This window comes from Peromyscus eremicus, chromosome 2 (genome assembly GCF_949786415.1).
Source record: "Peromyscus eremicus chromosome 2, PerEre_H2_v1, whole genome shotgun sequence".
NCBI classification, from domain to species: domain Eukaryota; kingdom Metazoa; phylum Chordata; class Mammalia; order Rodentia; family Cricetidae; genus Peromyscus; species Peromyscus eremicus.
The window spans coordinates 131,504,282-131,518,379 of record NC_081417.1 but is presented as its reverse complement, the minus strand read 5'-3'; the positions used below and the strand labels follow the sequence as shown (position 1 = coordinate 131,518,379).

The following is a 14,098-nucleotide window of genomic DNA, read 5'->3' as shown; positions in this document are numbered from 1 at the left end:
TCTATCATAACCTGAATTACCTAAAAATATCTTTTAGACCTTAAAACATTTTCTTAGAAAAACAACATGAGCTTTTAAGTCTCTCAACCTCATAAACTTTGCATCTCTTTTCTAAGTTTCTTTTCTGAATATAGTAACAAAGAAAACATGGGTATAACTACCTAGTAATAAAAAGGTATAACTATCTAGTCTTCAACCCTCACCAGAGACCCAAGGGAGATAAAATTTTATCTGATAATCAGAAAATGAAGAGCAAACAATATCTAAAACTATAGAAATGACAAGGACAACTGGCTGTCTGGAGAGTCACCCAAGGTTCCTCTGCAACCTTGGGGCATCCATTTTTGGCCTACAGGCCTAGACTATCTGACAAACTTTTCTGTGAAGCAGGAATTTTTGAAGGACTGTCCTATCTTGTCTTGGCAAAGTTTGGTAGTCATGTTCTTTTGTGTCCTGCTTGTCCAATTTGGACAGCATACTGTGAGCAGTTAAGGCAAGGAAAGTTTCTTGCTGAGTGGCTAAATTTGCCACAGTGAAAGCAAACTCCATATGGAGGTTCTTCAATGCCCATTATCCATTTTGAAGTAGATTGGTGCTGCCAGGAACAGACATATCTCATTGTCATAAAAAGCCTTATGCTATGAAAACATTTAAAATGCCAAATTAAGTAGGTCTTTGAAGTGTTTGAAGACCACCTACGTATCTAAAATATACCTCTGTTTGACCTTGAAAACATACCTAACATGACTACAAGTTTGATTGTTATAGATGACTAACCACTAACCTGCATTGAATTAGTATCTTAAATAGTTTATAATAACTTTCAAGGACTAGAACTATACATTACATTTTTTAATGAGCTGCATAGCTACAATACCTTAAACAATGGTAGATACATACAGTATGTTAAAACAAAATAACCTTAAATTTGTTTCAATATACAAAAATCTCTTCAACAAGAGTAGAAACGTATATGCAGTATGTTCTAACTTTAAATTTACATTAATATACAAAAATCCATACCAATGTAAAATATCTGTGATTAATAGTTGCTTTCTAGTTTAAAAGTAGATTCAGTAATCCACCTTTTTATTCTACCATTCCTATGTCCCCCTTTTTTATCTTTTCAGAAGGAGATCCCTGAATCTAATTTTGGTTTTTTAGTTTTTATCCTAACCATGACCAATAACAACTTGCAATCAACTCCCCTAAACAATGATTAACATCCACAACCCATCAAATGACAAAAACTATAGTTGGTTGTTTTTGCTTTTTTCTTTTGGCTCTTTGTTCTTTGGTCTCTGAGGGCCCTCAACCCAGCTTTCAAATAAATACAGAGTCTTGTTATTACTAATAAATGCCCGGCCTTAGCGTGGCTTATTTCTAGTCAACTTTTCTTAACTTAAATTATTCCATCTATCTTTTACCTCTGGGCTTTTCCCTTTTCTTACTTCTGTATATCTTACTTTCACTCTTACTCCATGGCTGGCTGTGTGGCTGGGTGGCTGACCCCCTAGCTTCCTCTCCTCCTATTCTCACTCCTTCTTATTCTCCCAGATTTCTCCTTCTATTTATCCTCTCTGTCTGCCAGCCCCATCTATTTCTCTCTCCTGCATCGCTATTGGCCATTCATCTCTTTATTAGACCACCAGGTGTTTTAGAAAGGCACAGTAACACAGTTTCACAGAGTTAAACAAATGCAACATAAACAAAAGTAACAACCTTTCTTGCGGGCCGCAAGAACATATCATAGAGATTCAGCTGTGTATTAAAGCTGAACTTTGACCGGCCAAGGTCTGTCAAAAGGCAAAGCCATTTATTATGAGTATTTGGTGTTACCCAGCCTTTAATATTTCAGCTGTCTTCTGCTATGAAATCCTTGTGTGCCCAGACCTAACAGTTCAGCTCCCCAGACCTGCTGAACCTACTAAGTTACTAACTGCCCTGCTGAGCTTAGGAGACAAGTGTTGGGAGATGCATAGATTTGTTTCCTGTGCTAGTGAAGCTCAGACCATCCTCTAGCCTTGAGGAGGCCTAGTGGTTCTCTAGAGCATTTTGACTAAAAACAAAAGAGGTTTTTACATATCAAGGTGAGAGATAAAATAGCATTCCTGAGGAGGCAGGGAACAAGGTGCCCAGGGAAAGAAAAGGCAAGCATTTTCTGTAGACAGAGAGAGAACAGCATGGCAAGAGAGAAGAAAGGATGAAGAGGTTCCATAGAGGGTAAGCAGATCTCAAGTAGAGTTTTCTGAGTGCCAGGAGTAGAGAGTAGCTTAGATGGAGAAAGAGGATACAGAGGATGAAGATGAGGCTGAAAGCATAGGAATTTAGTCGTTAGCTGGACTATGAGCTAGGGAACTGGACAGAACTGTAGTTATGGAGACAAGATTTCATTCCAGAGAAATAAAGTAGACGGATATAGAGCTTGGTAGGTCTAGAGTTATTCCTGCCTTGAATGCCTGGTGGAACTATAGCTGAATTGATGTAATTTTTTCTCAGAGGAATAAAGTTAACAGACATAAGAACATAGTGTATGTAGACTGTTTTCCCTAATATCCCATGCCGGACATAGCAAAGTCCCCTTGGACCCTGGAAAATCGAAAAACCTTAAAATAATATTCTACAACAAAAACCCTGCCCCTCACTCTTGGGAATGTGGGCATCATGTTCTCTAGACTGCTTCATGTTGGCTAGGGGCGACAACAATTTTAGGGGTCCCTGAGAAAATTGAGATAATGGTCAACTCCTGGGAGAACTAACTGTTTTATTTGTTGTTTAGTCTTTGTGTGATGGGGAAAGAGTACAGAGCTGAGCTGAAGTCCTCATTGGAGTAGTCTGTGAGGCTGGACCACTCAGCTAGCAGCTTTGAAGTTATTCTGGATGCATATTTTTGAAGAAATTGCAACAGAGGCATTATGAGAGGGTGGATCACCTGGGCTACTTGTCTTCTTCATTGGCATCTGGTCTGGTCCTTTTGTTGTGAAAACACATAAACTTTTAAAGGTAATATACATATCTACATTAATACAGGTATGGAATGTGTGGTATGCACAAGTCAGCTAAAGGTGATTTTTTTTTTCTATGTTTGAGCAGGGAAAAGACATCTGTCAACTTTATATGTCTGTTTGGACTATATAACCAAATTGTAATATAAATGTCCATCAATGTCATGTGAAAGGATTGCATCTAATAATAAATCATGAGGGCTCTTTCACTAAAAAGATTTATCATACCTCATCCATTCTGAGCTGTTCCCATGTCGAGAGATAAGCTTATACATCACCTGACTTATACTTTTTCTTGGTTTCTTACTTCATGTCTGCAGCCAAGATATTTCAGGACATGTCTCCTAGTCAAATCAGGTCTTTATTACTTTTTTTCTAAGATTTACTTGTTTATTTAAAGTTTTTTTCATTTTACATACTGCCCACTGTTCCCCCTCACTCCCCTTCTTCAGCTCCCCACCTACCTGCCCCATCCCACCCCCACTCACTCCTCATAGGGGGTAAGGCCTCCCTTGGGTATTCAACACAGGCTGGCATAGCAAGTTGGGGCAGGCCCAAATGGACTGGACATTGTAAATGCAATTTTAACTGATAATTGTTCTTCTTGTATATACTTTTACTATGTCAAAGTTAAAGTCTTTCCTTTTTATTTAGACAAAAAGGGGGAAATGGTTCAGGATATTTGATCATATTGTATGAAAATGTGTCACTGTTTTATTCTTATTGGTATAATAAAGAGCTGAATGAGCAATAGCTAGGCAGGAGAGGGTATGTGGGACTTCCAGGCAGATATAGGAAGTCTGGATTAGAATCTGGCATGGGGGATTCACCAGTGAAACAATGAAGGAGACAGACATATGGTACTGAGAAGAGGTAACAAGCCATATGGCAAAACAGATGAACAGAAATGGGTTAATTTAAGTTATAAGAGCTAGTTTGAAATAAACCTAAGCTAAGTCCAAGCTTTCATAATTAATAAGAAGTCTCCATGTCATTATTTGGGAGCTGGTAGTCCCAAAAGGAATTCCAACTAGAAAGACTAACAACACTCATGGGAACTGGAGTAGTATGATTGCTACATCTTGATCCACAGGCAAAGAGACACTGGTCTTGACATGGAATTTTGAAACCTCAAAGCCCACCTCCAGTGACACACTTCCTCTAACAAGGCCACACCTCCTAATCCTTCTAATCCTTCCGAAGAGTTCCACTATCTGATGACTAAGTGTTCAAATATATGAGCCTATGGGGCCATTCATATTCAAACCACCACAGGCCTCTTCTGGTACCCCTGCACTTTCCATTGAACTTTAGGATCCATTTGGCAGTTTCAAAAGTATGACTGCTAGGATCATGCTAGAGGTACATTGAAACTATGTATTTGTTTGGAATGTATTGACATCTTAGCAATATAGTCTTCTATTATGTAAACCACAAGCCTTTAAATGATCATGCGAACTCAGGACCATTTGTGTGTGTGTGTGTGTGTGTGTGTGTGTGTGTGTGTGTATGTATAAACAATATATTTTAATGGATGAAAATTCTTCTGTGGAAGCAGAGCTTTTCGTTGGGATCAACGGTCAGCTCTGTCCACCAGCTGGCTCCCAAGTAACCACAGAGATTTATTATTAATTATAAATGATTGGCAAATAGCTTAGGCTTGTTACTAACTAGCTCTTACATATTAAATTAACCCATGTTCTTATCTATGTTTTACCATGAGGCTCAGTACCTTATCCCAGTATGGATTTCCTGTTACCTCTGCATCTCCATGAGACTCCTGAGACTCCTGGGACTCTTCTCTTTCTCTTCTCAGAATCCTCTCTCCCCCAAAATCTAGCCTAAGTATTGGCCATCAGCTCTTTATTAGGCAATGAGATTAATAAATATTCATAGTATAAAAAAGATTGTTCCACAACACTTCTGTTTCATTTTATCATTTTTTTCCCATCTGTACCCATAATTAACTGAGCACCCAATTACTGGGTCTCAAAGCTGGCATAATCAAATGTCAGTGTGTACCCACAGATATCTCTAGTAGTCCACAAAGGCACAAATAGCCTATACAAGCAAACGGCTCTTGTGGTTTACTGTGGCTACATCCTTTCCACAGCCTGAGTCTGTGGTCCCCAAGGGCAGTTCTCTATGTTGTATTGAGGAAGAGGAACAAACTCATGCTATGAAAGTGGACAGTAGAGCACTGTATGCTGTGTCTGGGATGTGCTGAAAACAGTGGTGAGGAGAAATCAATCCAGGGAAGAGAACACTGTGCAGGACATTTGGTTATCCCTTTTCTTGGAAGGAGAAATGTCTTCCAGATAAGAGTCTATATTCATGAGTGCATTGTGGCCTATGGGTTGGTTACATGGTTGTGAATACCCATGGAATATAATTGTAAAATTGGAGAGAATAAGTGTGGAGAGATCTGTGGGTAACCTTAGGAATTGGAAAAAATGTGAAAATGTTTTTATCCCATGTGAATTCTCATAAAAGGTGTCATCAAGAGGACAGGCTACGAAGAAGTGAATGGATGTGATGGCATTCTCTGAAGACACCCTGTCCACCCTTTCCTGGCCATCCTCTTACTGATTGTCATGGTCATCTTCACTTCCTTCTCTGGATATAAACCAGAAAACCATGTGAACTACGCATTTTACCAAATGATCCAGTTCTCACATGGTCCATTAATGAAGCATTGCCTATGGGGGACCAATTAAGGAGTCCTTGGATGTAAGAGCTGTGGATCTGCTTCTACTTCCTCCAAGCTTGCCATCTTCTCCTTTAGGCCTGTGGGTTCACCTGGTGCAGATGGAAACCTCTAAACTTTGACTTTTCCTTCATGTTGACCTCTAGGGTGGTCTCATGACCACCATGGAGTAGGCCCAGCTCTGAAGAGCAGGAGTGGTTTTTTTAGACCACAAGTACTGTCATTAGCTTGAACTCAAACAGTCAAGCATGTTATAGACATGGCAGATTCAGCCTCACTCAAAGGGTATGTGGCCAGGTCCTGGAGTTGGTTCTACCATTCACTAGATGGGTGATCATTGCCAAATCACTAAGATTTTTCTGGGTCATTGTACATTATCAAGGCAATGGACAGGTAGGGCCATGTTTGAAAAACATCTTGGTACTGCAGTCTCTTAGGGCAGCAATGAGGCTCTGTTAAGTCTGCTTATCATTTTAGTCTTCACCTAAAGGGTGTAATATCCTCCCTGCCCCTAGGTTTTTTGTTTTTTGTTTTCACTCTTCTGTCTTTTTCTTTTGCCAGATATCAAATATACTTTTTGTGGGACTTTGGAATTCTTCAATTTTTCCAAATTCTGTCCCCATCCTGTGACTGCTTTTCGGCCATGTTACTGACATCCATATCTAATTTAATGTGTGTTTGTGTGTGTGTGTGTGTGTGTGTGTGTGTGTGTGTGTGTGTGTGTCTCCCTTGAGCTCCTCGCTATGAATCTATAATAAAAAATCCAAGACTAAACCCAACAGAGAAAGGTGGCTGTTTCTATATGTGACACTCAGTGGGTTCTGTCTGCTTCTCTCTGAACCTGTCTCCTTGTCTATCCCTGTGGAGAAGAACCTCTGCCTGGACTCCACTGCCTCTCCAGAGCTGATGAGGACCAACAACAGGACTGGGAAGAGTTGGGGTCAGAGCTGTGGGACAAGGCTGAGTAACAGCACTGCAGGGGTCAGGGCTGTGTCAAGGCGCTTCTGATTGGTGCTGATGGCCAATTACTAAGGTGCAAATCCACCCATCATGGCAGTGTCATGGTGGCAACACATGCCTCTGAACAGCAGTTGAGATCACGTGTCATTGTTCAGTGTTTCAAGCAGCAAAGGCGCCACAGTAAACAGCTGCTGGAGCACAGGGCACAGGACAGTGGCGGTGCTCACCAGGCTGTGCAGAGTTCAGAGCCTGTGTTGCTTCACTTTTATTAGTGCCATGACTCACACTCTAGCCTCGAGCATTCTATTTACTCAGGTGCTATACAGCTGAGCCACATTGCTAGACACTCTGCCTTTGTTTCCTGTACAATTTATTTAGTTGTCGTTTTAAAATTAACTGTTACTGTTGGCTGTGTTTAAGGAGCAGCTCACAGGAATTCTAAACCCTTGTCAATCAATCACTCTCTACAGGAAGACTTTATAGTCCTGTCTTCTCCTTCTGAATCCTTAGGAAACAAAGACAGACAGAAGGCGGGGATAGAGATTCCAGGTCATGGAACACTGGCCATAACATGTGGCAGGGTGCTGACATCATCACATTTATCCACTAGCCATCATAGAAGGGAAGAGGCTACTATTGGAATTCTACAGAAGACGAAACTGAGGCAGAAAAACAAATAACAGCAAGTTAGACAGAACATGCTCCAGAACTTGATATATTTGGACCCAAATCCTTATTTGTATCTAAGAGACATGAGCCGTATGAGTGTTTTCTCACCCCACTAGCATGCAGATGTTACTGCTGACTTCCATGTAGCTATGGTTGACTCCTTTTGTTTGCTTGTTTATTTATATGACCGTTTCCCGCATGTATGTATGAACAGCACATGCATGCCTGGTCCCTGAGTCAGACGAGGGTACCAGATCCTTTAGAACTGAAGATATACATTGTTGTGAGCTGACACATGTGTGCTTAGAAACAAACTGGGTGTTCCGCAAAAGCAGCACATCCACTTTTTCTCATACCCACCCTCCAGACCCGATAGTTGTTGACTCTTCATTAGCACCAGAGTGGCTGATCAACTTGTTCAGGTATTGCACAGCAGAAGAGAGGACCGTGATTGCCCCAAGGTGGTTGAGGAAGAAAGGAGTGTGAGTCAAGCATAATCTCATTGAGTGTCAGGCTCAGGGTTTGTGCTATAAAAGAAGAATCAGCATGAGAACTCAAGTCCCTGACCTGTGTCTCAGGTGACCAGGTCCTACTTCCTCTTCTCTGAGCTGCTCTTATTCCCCAATTAGTCTAGAGAAGGGAACAGGTCACCACTCCTCCTCCTGTGGGTTGTTTCCTCCTGCTCTGCCCCCCAAGGGTCTCACTGAAGTGCTCTTGTTGACAGCATCCAGGGATCATCTTAGCATCCCTACTGGGAACAGAAATGGTCCTTTCCCAGCTCTCTGGGGGAGGCTCAGAGAGGAGTCAGCATCTGGTCCCACTGGGAAGAGGTGAAGATGTCTGAGCTTGCCTTTGTTAAGCAGGGTTTTATAGGGACCATCTTCAGTGATCCCAGCTGGCCTATTTGCAGAGGAAATGAGATATTCAGTCTCTCAAACTCTACAGCACCTTGGAATTTTTCTGGGATGAGCTGCCTAGAATCCCAACTCTCTGGACTCAGTTGCTTTATGTAAGTACCTCATACAGGCAAAAAACTGCCACTCAGGGACACATTCCCTGGATTTACAAGTGGTAAGATGGTCACTGGTGCTTGGCTTGTGGGTGGGGTTCAGGCAAGTGGGTCTAGAGGTAATAATTAGTCAAGCCCTCCATCTCAGGTCCTCTGTGTTACATCTCAAATTCCCCAGATCTCTTCCCTCATTGCCTGCTCTTCTTTCCTCTCTTTCTCCACCTTGTGTTCTTACTTCCTTCTTCCTTTGTCCATTTGTTAATTTAATAAATATTTACAGAGAGTTTTTTTGTTGCAAATCAAGTTGAGACATAAAGAATATGGAGTCCTAAGCTAAAAGATCCCAAGTGAGGCAGAAAGTGATGGCCAGTGTCTTTGACCACACCACAGAGTCACAGCTTGATGCACTTTGTGGGCAGAGCAATCATGATTTTTTTTCCTTTGGTTTGTCCGCTGTAGCCAACCTGGCCTTAATCTTGCTATATAGTTGTGTATATCCTAGGACTCCTGATCTTAAACCTTCCAGATTTGGATTTTGTAGGCTGAGGCTAATACATGTAGCTTTTTCTGGCTTGCCACTAAATCCTGATGTCTTTATTAGTCCTTGGCTCATAGAATTGAGCTGCTCTCCTACTTAGACACTGTAAGCAAAGTAAACCATACCATGCTGTGGATCACTAAATGTCCTATGCCATAGAAATCATACTTCAAATCCTCTCTCCTTGGATCCTTCTACTTTCAGTACATCTCAGGGTCTCCACATTCAGACAGGAGGGGAAATCTCATCAGGAGAGCTAGTCTGTGGCTAGCCATCCAGCTCTGTTCTAGGAGGGCTCTGGCCTGTGCTGAGTCTCAATAAGCTCAAGTAGATGGACAATGTGAAGACTTTGCCTTCCTCAACTCCCCACTTCAGAGCCTGTGCGCCAGAAGCAGAGAAGGTAATTGAGAACCAGGCTCTGAGGACACACCACCTAAACCCCCACTTCTCCCATGCTGAGCTTACAATCTGAAACAAACCTCTCTCCAGGCCTTAGGTGTTCACCTACAACACACAGGTAAAAATACTTCCTTCTGTGAACTGTTGTGATGTTAAACTAAAGTTAGTGCAACATTTCCTGGAATATATAAATGATCCAAGTAAATATTAGTTCTTTTCTACTGTTGCAAAAGTTAGGAAATCACCCATACAGCTATACTCCTTCAGACACAATTCTTCATTAGTTGTCGGGGGTTTCAGTTAATAAAAGAGTAACAAAGAACTTGTCCAAGTCGTTTGGTATCAAAATTGATATCAGACCCCTCTAGGATTCTTCAGATTGTAACTAATCAATGAACAAGAAATTCAGGATGAACCAGAGTTAGTGGTGGGAGGTGGTAGCATAGCAGGCAAGGTTTCTGGCTAAGCTGAGTCCTGCTGTGGCAACAGTGTGGGCAACACAGTGCAGGTGGTTTTCCCTCCGTGATGAAAGCTAGGCAGTTTCTTAAGGTGGGAGATGCAGAGGCATGTGGGACAGTGGGAGCGCTTGCATGGAGATTTGTGTGTGGAGAGAGCAGAGATGGAGGAGACTGTTGTGTGCTGAGGCTTAGTCTCCACAGAGCAGGAGGTTTAGGAATGACCTGTGCACCCACTTCAAATGATAGGGCATGGGAATTTGTAAAATGCTTTCATATTGGAGCAATATGAAGATTTTGAAAAACCATTCCGGCAGTTACATGAAGAATATGTTGAGGAAGACAAATGTCCAGCACTGAGAAAGGGTAGTGGACACAAAATCCTGCTCCTAAACAAGAACTTATTTCCAACTGATCCCTATCAGGAAAGGGAAAATCAGTTCTCTTCAATAGAGTGTCACTGTGCATATCAGGTACACTCTATGGCTGGCCACATGCTCAGGAGCAGTTGGCCAACAGATTTTTTTTCTTGGATTTGTTTTTGTTTTGATTGTCTTTCTTTTAGTTTATGTTTTCGATTTCTGTTGTTTGTTTTGTTTTGTCTTGAAAGAGAGAGTGGGATGAAAGAATATGAAGTTGGGTGGAGAGTTTCTGGGAGAAGTTGGTGTAGGGGAGGGATATGATCAAAATATATTATATAAATATAATTTTAAATAATTAAATAAAAAGAAAAGATTGTACTGAAGGAGGAAAACATAGAGGCAAGGGGCACATGGAGATGTTGATGCGGAATTGCCAGGAGAGAAGATGGGCTCCTGACCTGGGTTGAAAGGAAGGACAGCTGTGAGTTTTATGAGCAGTAGACTAGTTAGGAGAGGAGATGGGGGCAGGGAAAAAGAAGACTGAGGATGTCTAGAAGTCTCTTTCATATTTCTACTGCCATCAAAGTCAATTCCCACCTGAACCGTTGTCTTGCTTATTTAGCATATTAGTGGTGCCCTAGTTCAGACTATTTTGAGTAGGATTTAGAAATTTCCTTCACATGTCTTTCCTAGAATGTATCTGTGTGTGTGTGTGTGTGTATGTGTTTACTTATTCTTTCAGAAATATAGTTAATATTTGTATTCTGGACAATGCGTTAAGTGTGTTCAACGTTAGGGAACACAGCCAGGCACACACTAAAGGGATCATTTTAATTTGCTCTCCCATCGGATCCAGTTACTCTCGTCAACACTAGATCTCTGTTACTGTGGCCATGCTGGTAGGTGTGTGGGGATGTGAGATGGAGAAGAGGAGGGTGGTGTTGGCACTGTGGTGTTCTCCTGAACTTTCCAGATGAGTAATGGTGCTGAGGACCTGAGCCTCATCCGTGCTCACTAGACAGCTGCCTGTGAAATGATCTTTAAATACTGTTCACTCTTCCGTCGGAGCATCTGTTGTTATGTTTGTGCTTTTCTAATTCTTTGTACAAATACTTTGAGCACTTCTATTTTGCTTAATCTAGATTACCATTATTTTCCCTCTCTACGAAATGTACTTTTTTGTGCTCTTTAGAGAAATTTTTGCCTACCCCAAAAAGGATAAAGATATTTATCTGGGTTGATTCTAAAAATTTGATTGTTTTAGATTTGCCACTTAAAGCTATGGTACGCCTGGAATTGATGTTTTGTGTGTCCATGGAGGTAGGAGTGAAAAAGGAAGAAATGACTTTCCTGCTCCCGTATCCACATGGTCCATCAGCATTCCCTGGGAAGACTCCAGTGTCTCCAGTGCACTGCACACGTGAACTTCTGTCATTACTCATGGGATTATGACTGTGAGGATCCCCTGTCTCTGCCTTCCCAGGGATGGGATGAGAGTGTGAGACTCTACACGACATGTCATGTATTACATGGTGTTTCCAGGAATTCTGTGAGATGCTTTAGATATTCATCATAGTCCTGAGACATGAATGTCACCAGCCTCATTTGATAGATGAAGAGACTGAGGCATTGCGCTGTTCAGCAACTTGCGAAATGTGCACAAAAACTGAACAGTGTGCTCGAACCCAGACCCCAGCCTTTCTTTTCTTAATTAAAAAGTATGACTTTTATTTTATGTGTATGGGTTTTTGTCTACATACATGTTTGTACACTATGTGTGTCTTGCCTGTGGAGGTGACAGGAGAGAGTCAGATCCCCTGGGACTGGAGGCACAGACAGCTCTGAACTAGCTGGTCCCTGGAACAGCAGTCAGTGCTCATAACCTTGGAGCCATTCTCTAGCCTGTATCTTCCCTTTCTGCATTTATAGCAGGCATGTGTCAGGTGACACAAAGATGAATGTGATTCTCTTATAGGCCCCACCATGTGGATGATTCCAGGGCAGAACCAAAGCTGGGTTTCTGAGTTTATCCTGCTTGGCTTCTCCAGTGACCCCACGACCAACAGCATCCTCTTCATTGTGTTCCTTCTCATCTACCTATGCTCAGTCCTGGGCAATGGGCTCATCATCATGCTGATCTGCCTGGACACACAGCTGCACACTCCCATGTACTTCTTCCTCTGTATACTTGCCCTGTTGGATATGGGCAATGTCACCACCACCATGCCCCAGATGTTGATGCATCTTCTTGCTCACTCTCAGACCATCTCCTTTGCTGGCTGCTGGCTGCAGATGTTTGTGTTTGGTGGCCTGGGTATAACTGAGTGCACCTTCTTTGTTGTTATGGCTTATGACAGATATGTGGCCATTTGCTACCCACTGCGTTATACTGTCATTCTCAACTGCGGACTGTGCATACGGTTGTCAGCTGGGTCTTGTGTCTGTGGTTTTCTCTCTGCCTTGTTACATACTTTCTTCACCATGAGTCTGCCATATTGTGGGCCCAACAAGATCAGCCACTACTTCTGTGAAGGTCCTTCAGTGCGTAGCCTGGCTTGTATGGATACCCATATCATTGAGATGGTGGACCAACTCTTGAGTATTTTTATGGGTCTTATTCCAATTTCTCTCATTGTGACCTCCTACATTCATATTGCCATGGCAGTTATGAAGATCAAGTCCACCCAGGGCCGTTGCAAGGCTTTCTCTACCTGTGCCTCCCACCTGACTGTGGTCACACTCTTCTATGTTCCAGCCACTTACATCTACATGAGACCCAACTCCAGCTATTCCCCTGATCGAGACAAGCAGATCTCACTCTTTTACAATGCCTTCACAGCCTTGCTCAACCCTGTGGTCTACAGTCTTCGGAACAAAGACATCAAGAGGGCATTTCTCAAGGTGATGGGGCATGGTAGGGTGGACTAGAGAACCAGGAGCTAGGAGAAGCTCGATTGAAGTATTGAGTATTTAAGGAAGGCAGAGTGTCTTTATAAATTGTAACTGACCTTTGCAAATGAACTAGTGTTGTACTTGGAACAAGAAACAGTGAAACCAATGTGGCTATATTGATTGACAGGCTACACTAAGGTACAATTCCAAACACCTCAGTAATCTTACTTGATCATAGCTACAATGACCCATTTTTTGTTCTATCTTAGCTGTAGGTTGGAAATGATCTTCTGACCTCTCACATCCATCCTGAAGTAGAAATCTTACATCCAACATGTCATCCTAGAACAGAAGGAAAGAAACAGTGGACAAACTCACAATGTCTCAGCTTCTCAAGAGTGACCTGCTTCTCTCTCCACATATTCTTTTGGCTAAAGCAAGTAGTATGGTCTAGCCTGACAGCAGGAGGTAGAAAGTTTTTGTTTGGAGATAAGAAATACCCACTCTGTAGCCATTGTCTGATATGTTGGCTGCTCTACTTAGAAGACAGCAAGTAGTATGCAATATGTAACCTGCTATATTTCCTAGAAAATAACAGTGTAGCTATAAACCAACACAAAACATGCTAACTGTGGATAACATGATAGTAGAGACAGCAGAAGGCTGAGTCCTATATGCTAACACAGTGTGTGTTTTCATGCCAGAAGTAAGCTGATAGATTGTGGAACAGCAGTAATATAACTCAGAGAACAAACTTCACACATAAATTCAGTGTAGTCGATGAGAAACATGATGACATCATCTCTCCAATGACCACTCTGGAATGAAGAAAGCTGGATTCTCCTCAGAGCCTTCCCAAATTTTCTCCTCAAAAGCAGAAGCCAAGGGCATGTCCAACTGTTGACTGCTGACTGCTGGCTCCTTTCTACCATTTCCTGGTGGTGGGTATGGATTGCCTCTCATCTTCACAGTAGCTCTTACCTGACCAATAGAAGATTCTTCTCTGATTTAGTGCCTGAACTATTCTTTCCTAAGGAGGCCTCAGGCCCTCCAGTTTTATTCTGGGGTCACATATTTTTGAATAATGGGTACCTTTCATTTA

General features: G+C 42.0%; 1 pseudogene; it reads left to right on the top strand.

Moving 5' to 3' along the window:
* Positions 1–12,038: 12,038 nt before the first annotated feature.
* Positions 12,039–13,032, top strand: LOC131905122 (olfactory receptor 2A12-like; annotated as a pseudogene).
* Positions 13,033–14,098: the final 1,066 nt, after the last annotated feature.